The sequence below is a fragment of the Periplaneta americana genome, chromosome 6 (assembly GCF_040183065.1).
Source record: "Periplaneta americana isolate PAMFEO1 chromosome 6, P.americana_PAMFEO1_priV1, whole genome shotgun sequence".
NCBI classification, from domain to species: Eukaryota; Metazoa; Arthropoda; class Insecta; order Blattodea; family Blattidae; genus Periplaneta; species Periplaneta americana.
The window spans coordinates 98,530,590-98,539,792 of NC_091122.1; the positions used below are offsets into that span (position 1 = coordinate 98,530,590).

Here is a 9,203-nt window from a genome sequence, read left to right on the forward strand (position 1 = left end):
GACAGCGTCTGTTTGAATTTCGTCCTGACCGGAGATCCACTATGCTGCCAATGCAGTGACTGCTGCTTGGTTTCCGGGGTGAAGTGCGAAATCCAAGTCTCATCACCCGTGACGATCCTGTCGAGAACTCGTCACCGTCATCGTGATACCGTTGCATTTTGTGTTCGGGTGTCAGGTTTTTCGGCACCCACCTGGCACACACTTTTTTGAACAGCAGGTGCTTAGTGACAACCTCATGCAACAAGGATCGACCTTCGGAAAACTGCCTACACCACCGATGCACCATCTGCTTACTCACGATGTTCGGCCCATAGACCTGACAGAGCTGCCGATGAATTTCAATTGGCGCAATGCTTTGTGCATTAAAGAACTTTATCACCAACCGAACCTCGCAGGCGGCGGGAGAAGGAATAAGAGCTTCCATTTTGGACCACTGTTGCCACGCTACTGGCACCAGGCGGGACCTGTCCGGCTGGCATATGATTGATACGTCATAGATCTGTTACGCATGCGCAATTGACACGGCTAATTACATTTACTTTCAAGGGGAAATAATCGGGAAAGTTACTTTCTGAATGCGCCTCGTACATAGAGCAGCAGCTAGCCTTATATTAAAGTGGAAAACGACCCAACTTTTACACTAGGGACAAGTATCCATTGTCATCGCAGCAATTTCATGTTCTCAACAGTAATGAAATATTAATTATTGATTTTGTTTCTGACAATTTTTATATTTCTTCAAAATTATTCTTATTTTTATCGGAGAGAAATTTTGAAATTAATAAATCTGGAAAAACAAAGGAAGATGTTAATATATGCAGTTGAATATGAAAAATAAAAATATTTATGCATTTAAAAGGGAAAACCCTCGAAATATGGATTTATGTAAAATAAAGTTGGCTTCATTCGAACATAAAAATCGTGATCGGCAGATACCCAATTTTAATTTTTCAATATGACAAATCAATAAAAACACGCAATTGCATGAAGTTCCGCGGTCTAGTTATTATATTTTAACTCTGTCTTGCATGATCTAGTTTTTGTTCAAGTGGCTTGGACGATTAGGAGGAAAATTTCTTAGAAAATCATATAGGAGTGTGGGAGTATTAAAAGAACCTCTCTTCACCAATAAAACTCAGACCAACTAAAGTGAAATAAATTGGCTTGTCGAGTTTATATTATTATCATCATTTTTAAAGGTACAGCATTATCTCAAATTGAAACTATATTATACGAAAGCCTAACTCATGGTTCCAACATTTGTGTTGAGAAATGGTATTTAAATTGGTGTTGTATAGCGTAGTCATTATTTCCTATGTAACCATGAATAACTGTACTATATCATTATTTTATCATATGATTATAATGTATTTCTATTGCTTCATAATGATCAGGGATGACCAGATATGCCATAAAACTACGGTTCTTTTAATTTCATTTCGAATTATTTCTCAAAAAGTTTTCTGCGTTTTTTATTTATTAATTTTTTCATTACCAATCTACATATTCCATGTATGAATTGAACGAATTTAACCCCTCAGGCCTTTTGCTGTAAGCATATACTCAGTTCTCTAGGGTAGTTCTGTAGTGGTTTTACATGTACATGTACACATCATACATGATTGCACAAAACTGGCCACAGTTTGTAATCTATTGGAAATACTTTCATGTGGTTTTTCAAAGTTTATTATAAAGGGTCTGGTTTTTACTGCTGTATGGTTGTATTGTTTAACCATTCCGAAAATAGAAATATGAGAGTGACGTCATGTAAATTTAATTCTACTAGGGGATTTAAATATCGCTTCAGCACTTAGCATCGGGACTTTTAAATAATGGGTTGAGGGGTTAAACATTTAATACATAAGTCGGTCATGAAGAAAAAATTTTCTCTGTGAATGCAATGAAAACAATCTACCTCGGAATGTAAGGAGTAACAATCTGGTTCTTCCTTTCACAACCATTTTTATCTGTAAATAACTGTACTTGCACTTATAACTCAAATTGAACCAAAATAATATAGCGAGCATTATGTGGAATATGCTATACATACAGTGTATCTCCATTAAAAATGAAAAGAGGTGAAAAATATCTCTAGACTCACTCTGTGAATGCGAATGTTGTAAATTTATACTGGTTGCAAGAATTTATTAACAAATATTCTAAAATAAATCTTCGTTCATTTTGTTTCTCTAAAATGTTTAATAATAAGAACCTGAAATAAACAAGAACTACCACCACTTCCCGTAATCTTCAAATTTATTGATCCATTTGTTCCAATGATTAATAGATTTATGAATGCCAATACTGAAGATGTTCTTGTCCAAACCCATTAATCAACAGAACACCACCTGATGAACTTCCTTTGTGATAAAATATCTTTTGGAAAGGTATTTTCTGGAAGTAATCGGAAAAAGAGTGGGATTTGAAATAGTTTTCTAAAGATTACTACACAGCCAATCACAAGTAGATTATGTGGTACAAGTCTGCACGGACACAGTTATGGGCCTGTCCTGTGGGTTGGGTTTGGACTGATACCTGTAAGTGTTCGGGTCAGCTCTGGTAATTAGACCAAGAACTAAATATTTTTACAGGTATCCTCTTGGGCTAGGATAACAGTTTTTCTTTTTAATAAATAACATAAATAATTTTTACCACAAAAATGAAGACGTGGGAAAATATTTTATTTTAAATTTAATAAACCTTAGTACATCACATTGAATTGGAAGTTGAGCAGTATACAATAATGAGTACTGGTAACAATACGTCTCAACACTGGCCAGTAAGTACGTACTCATTTTCACATTACAAAAGTTGATTTACTTATTATTTTGTTGATATGCTTGTTCACTCGCTTAAAGTTGTCTTCACCCCAACTGCAAAATTGTAATAAGAATAAGTTTGGTAAGCATTGTTAATGTATCAATTAATTTCAGCCTTTATTGAATTACTTTGAACGGTGTGAGGTTTTGGATGGGCATCGGTAATAAAAAGCATTGTTCTGCAATAAAGTCACGGTGCTTTTCAGAAGTTCTTGTCATCTCCATCATACAATGACTTGATTATTTGATTTTGTACAGACACATTCATGGGATGTGTGACGTAGGCTAATTATGTTTGGCCATGCTCTTCCTTGATGCTGATATTGATGATGACCAGTCACTGGAACAAGCAGATTACTAAATCTGGAGATCATGCGGATAAGTAGTTTGTGTTCTTGTCGTTCTTAGTGTTTAATTTAACTCAGTATCATTGAAGATTTTCGAAACAAAAAAACATGTTATTTTACTTTTTAAAAAAGTTTTATGTCCTAGCCCTTTCTCAGCATCTGCTGTGTTTTTCCATACACTGTTCTTACTTATTTCTTTATTAGCATTTAACATATTTCGTTTTTAAAATGCTATTCTTAAATTTCTTACCTTCTTAGATTTCATTTCTGCGAGAACCGAGTGGCAAAATTCTGCTGTTGTCATAAATCATACCAGATTTTGTTTTTAGTTTCCTGTATGCTTTTGTACGATTATCAGTTTCATCCTCCCCTGAAGATCAGCTTCCTCTTTATTTTGTTACTGATGTTACAGAAGCACAGGTATTAATACAAAGCTGGCAAAGCAGAACTGTAAACTTCACTCTTACGTAGTTCAAGTGTATTGCCTGATATTCGTTCTGATATGATGTACTGGTAATAAAAAAGAACATATTGATGAAGTAAATAAAACAATTTTCCTGTATTAATGAAATAAAATTGAAGCTGACATTATGCTTTGATTGTAATTTACTGAAAATTTATATGTTCTGACCAAGTTCTCATGTCCTGCATGGAACACAATAACAATTTATGTGCGGTATATAAATTTAATATTTTAAGTTAGGATAGTACAGTAGGGATATAGTTTCTAGTACTGTCACAATAGACATGTAGAAGTTTAAAAGAGCAACTTAAAATACTTTTTAGAACGAAATAATCCTGCGAATGTGATGTTTTAGCAGCATTAAAATATGATCCAAAGAGTGATATTTTGATGTACCGGTACAGTATATTTCAGAATGTTTCTGAATTATTAGTTTATAGCATAAATCTTGGATAATGTAATCATGAACAATGTCTAAAATATGTCTATTGCCTTCATGTTTAATGTGGCAGATATTTTACAGAACACTTAGCATATGTATTAGTACTTTTAAAAATGAATACTACAGAAACAATATATTCAAACGTATTTTGTACAGATTTGTAAGATTTTGATGGTTACCTGGCTAGCCTACACATCTCAGCATGATCAGTAATTCTGTGTTCTGTATGTAGTGATCATGTATCACGTGTATGTACCAGATTAAAAAACTATTAATTGTGAAACTGCCATCTTGTACAAACACAAATGATCTTAAAATAAATTAAACTTTTTATAAATGTTTTAATATTCTACAACATAGCACGTGATGAAAAAACTTTGAAGCACCTACACTTTCTAAATTTGTAAAAGATAATGGATTTTAAAAATCAAGTAATGAACATTACCATATCAGACAAATCTGTTAATAGTCGCATTTACATTGTGTCTAATATTTTAAGTCTCAAGTTATGGAACTCGATCATGTTGTATTTTTAGTACATTTGGATGAGTCAACTGTCAACTGATATCAGAGGAAAAGCACAGTTGAGAGCATGTCAGATTAATTTGTAATTAAAGCATGAAAAAACAGCTTTTATTTATTTTTTGAGATTAATTTTTAAGCTGGAAATTTGTCATGGAAACCTTGTTTTGGGTACTTGCACGGATACTGCACTCTGTATGTTAGGTTATATAAAAGGTTTCTTGGCCTTATCAGAGCAAACGAACCCTGAAATAATATTTACTTATTGTTTCGTCCATAGAGAAGCACTTGTTTTAAAGACACTTGTTCCTGAGCTTGCAGAAATATTGTATCAAATTGTAAAAATTGCTAATTACATCAAGGGAAGGCTACTGAAACAAGATTATTTTCAGGCCTTTGTTCTACAATGGATTCCAATCATACGCAACTGCTTCTGCACATAGAAGTGAGGTACCGGTAGTAAACATGTGGTTGCGTACTCTCAAGGTATTGCGAATTTAAAGAAAGAACTTTTACTGGTTTTCGTGTCTGAAACATCTAAATATGCTTATTGCTGTAATGATGACAGTTGATGCAATAAAGCTGCTTTTCTTGAGACTTATTCTAAATATTAAATGTACTTGACAGAATCGTGAAATAAAAAAAATTAAAATATCCTCATCTCGTCTGACAGCTCTTTTATGGAGAAACTTCACTTTGAGGAGGCAAAATAAAAATTAATAAAAGTACAACTGAAATGTCTGAGCTTACAGAGCATTGTATTTCAGACACAGACATCATATCAGCACACTGTTTGAGCTTCAAGAGGAGCTTTGAGCAGGGGGCGGCCTGCTGCATGAGGGAGGGATTAAGTGTAAATCCTAATAAAACCGAAATGGTTTTGTTTATGAAGGAAAGAAAACTACGAAATATACCACGAGTTTCCTTATTTGTAAAGACCTAGTATTAAACAAATCAATTAAATATTTAGAAGTAATTCTTCATGCCCAACTGATTTGGAAAACTCATGTGGAATATCGTACAAAAAAGGCTACTGCTGCCTTTCAGGCCTGTAGACGAGCCTTTAGATGTACATGGGAGCTAAGCCAAAAATCCTTTATTGGATTATTGTGCTGTTTACGTCCATGATTATGTATGCAGCACGACCTTGATTTCCCAAGCAAGGACCTCGGATCGTATACAACGAACTGTGAGGACTTCACCGAAAAGGGCTCTCGAGGTCCTGCTGTGTTTGCCTCCTCTGAAGCTCGTAATCCAAAAGATAGTCATGTTAGCTGCCTCTCGACTCCATGGCCTTGGCCAATGGATAGGAAGGGATGGAGCACTTGGCCACACATGCATTTGGAAAATGACAACAGCAACAGATATCAATCCTATTGTTTGTATGGGATAGGATAGTATGATTCCTGCTCAACATATAAATCCTCCTGTTTGTATTATTTCTGAAAGGGAAGAATGGGAGAGAGATTACCTTAACCAATTCCCACCTTGTAGTTTGGTGTAGTTCATGGATGGCTCCAGAATTGATAGCAGTACTAAAGTAGGGATTTATGATGTAAGACCCAGAGCTAGAATATCTCTCTTGGTCAATATACTATGGTTTTTCAAGGGGAAGTGTTTGTGATATTAGCCTGCACTCAGGAAAACCCAAACAGATCATGGCAAGGCATGAATATCTATATTTTCTTTTATATCCAGGCTGCACTAACTGCACACAGAGTCGACTGCAGACTGGTTGAAGAATGCAGAACTATCCTGGAAATCTTATCCAGAACAAATAAAGTACAACTTATTTGGGCCCCTGGATACAGTGGAGTATACTGCAATGAACAAGCCGACATATTGGATAAGCATGGAGCTTTCGTTCAATGCTATAACTCGAAACCCTGTGTTGGCATCTATAATCAAATAAGCTCTAATGGAAAACCCGATGAAAGTTTACTAAGAGCCTGAAGATCTACACCAGCCATGAGACAGGATAAACTCCTTATTGGAAAATCAAAACGTAACTTAAACAACTCCTGACTTTGGAAAGAAGAATTTTAAGATGGGTAACCGACTTTTGACTGAAAACTGCCATATTATAATGGGCCTTAGTGATGAGTGATTACTAAGAGCCCGAACAAACATCCAGTTGCTTACAATGTATGAGTTCAGCTTCTCTGGGAGGAGTGGTGGAAGATGCAATTCAAGTACCGGTAACCTGGAACTGTAAACAATAGGGACAGCGATGTGTAAGTAGCTAAATACAGTACAAGTATTAACTAGTGATGTGAAACGAAAACTGCATTTTTTTTTTCAGAGACTGCATATTAACAGGGGTATTAGGCAAGTATTCTAATTTTGACTTTTTTACAGATTCTATTATCATTTTCTTATTGAATTGCATCATTCATGGACAGTAGCACAGTATTACCGCATTATGTAATATGTCGAAGACATTTTACAGTAACGGTATGTAATTAATTCTTTCGAAAAAAAAACTTTTCATAGTTGTTTCCTGGTATGTGAGCCCTAGCAATGAATAATCTCATTTTTAATACGATTTAAATATTAATTTACACTAACTTAAATGACATATCATCAGAATAAGAGCTTTCCTTTTAACATTTATTGCAATGAGAATCATAGTCGCAGATACTTCTTTTATATTTTATTTATTTATTTAGCTAGTAAGCAAAATGAGTATATAAAGTAAAAATTTACAACAAAAATGTTTCTAGCCATTACTGTAAGAGCCAGGCTGGTGTACGGTATGGTCTTAGCCAATAATACAACATAAAATTTAGAAAGTACTAAATACACTCATTAACTAATTCAGGCCAACAACTAACACACAAGAGAAGAAATAAAGAGAAAAAACCACATTTAATACAGAATTGAAAATCAGACAGAAACCAATGACATTCAATAAAAACATGAACAAGTTGACAGAAATAAGAAGGTAAAAAATACACCATTTGTTAATTGAACTTCAATAGTAACACGCCAAAGAAAACAAACTGATCTGTAAAAATTACCAGAATTGCGGCCAACAGACGAATGATTGAATGAAAAAATGATAGAAATGGTATTAGAATTCCCTCTTTGGAGTCCGTATCTTGATAGAGATCTCTATGTATGAGCCAGCACCAACTTCTGGTGTAGCTTGCTACACTCCATGTCAGACCAGCAAGTTACTGTGCATTTGGAATAGGGAACTATGTTGCTCGTTTAACAATAGTTCTTGGAAGAAATATTTAAAGGATCTTTGTATATTGCAACTCAGAGGTATAGAATTGTACTCTTTAAACCATCACCCCCATCTCGATTGACAGTTACCGCTTGTTGCTGAGCTTGTGCAAACATATTACTATCCTGTTTGAAAGTGCCGAATGCCAATCTATCCGCTGTTGTAGTCTGTGTAAATATTGCGTTCTTTTTTTTTTTTTTTATACAATTAGTTTAGTTTAGTTTAGTTCATCTTCAAATCGCTGTATAAGAATAAGTCAATGTAGTGCCTTCAGGAAGTTTACTTTGTATAAATGTCTCCGCTATTGTAGTTTGTGTAAATATTGCGTTTTTTTTTTTTTTTTTTTTTTTTTTTGTATAGGCTACAATTAGTTTTAGTTTAGTTTAGTTCATCTTCAAGTCGCTGTGTAAGAATAAGTCAGTGTAGTGCTTTCAATTAGTTTGCTCTTTCTTGTAAAGAAACAATGGAGAAGTCGTCAGAATGCTTCAAAAGATTGCAAACCCAGAAAAGAATATTGAGTTCCGACGAAAGAACTACCGGTATAGTGTTAAACTTGTATTTGTACTTTCGTACTGCATTTTTATTCAGTGTAACTGAAGCAGAGGCGGCCTGTCCTTATGTGCTACAGTGCTACAGCACAATGATAATTGTAACTGAACAAAAGAGTGTTAAAGACACAACTTGGTGTTCTATACGGAAGATCCGACTTCCGAAATATAGATGGCTGTTAAATTGTTACAATAGTCTCCAACAATTTACAGGACCCATTCTGTGAAGTAATGAAGTTGTGGAACAACTGGATAATACGCACGGCAGACCAATATCGATAGTCGACTCTACTCGCTGGCCACTAGTCACCGGGCCGTACCGAGCCGTATCAAACAAAATATAATCGAAATGGTGGTAGTCAAATTCGCGACTATATTCTTAAATAATTCACTCCATTAGTCAAGTTCAAGGTTTTATGTAGTACAACGGCGGTTTTTTGAATGCATTAAAAGAAAATGAAGATGTAATAAGATAATAAACTAGGTTATCACAAGGAAATTAACAGGAAAAAAGGTGTGTTTCACGGAATACAATTAAAATGACGGAAAGTAAATTTCCGGTTAATGTTCGCCAAAGAGTAAAGTACGTAATTATGACGGCGTTGCTGTTTTATTTCTGGCCTATAGAAAAATACCCAGCCTTTTACGAAAAAAAATTTAAGGACCATGAAATTATTCACCGCTTTCATTATAGGCCTATTATTTTTTAACAATATTACGAATCAAAATCTGTCATATTATATAATTTTAACTACTACATGGACGAATCAAATCAAGCTAATCTAACCAAAGCTAACCTAACCTAACCAAAGCTAACCTAACCAAAGCTA

General features: G+C 34.6%; 1 long non-coding RNA gene across 1 annotated transcript; it reads right to left on the minus strand.

Annotated features, from left to right (window-relative positions):
- Positions 1-222: 222 nt before the first annotated feature.
- Positions 223-8,608, minus strand: LOC138701537 (uncharacterized). Its single transcript, XR_011332613.1, has 3 exons — positions 6,736-8,608; positions 3,417-3,676; positions 223-3,159 (listed from the first exon to the last, which is right to left on the minus strand). It is a non-coding gene; the product is annotated as an uncharacterized lncRNA (long non-coding RNA).
- Between the last annotated feature and the right edge of the window lie 595 nt (positions 8,609-9,203).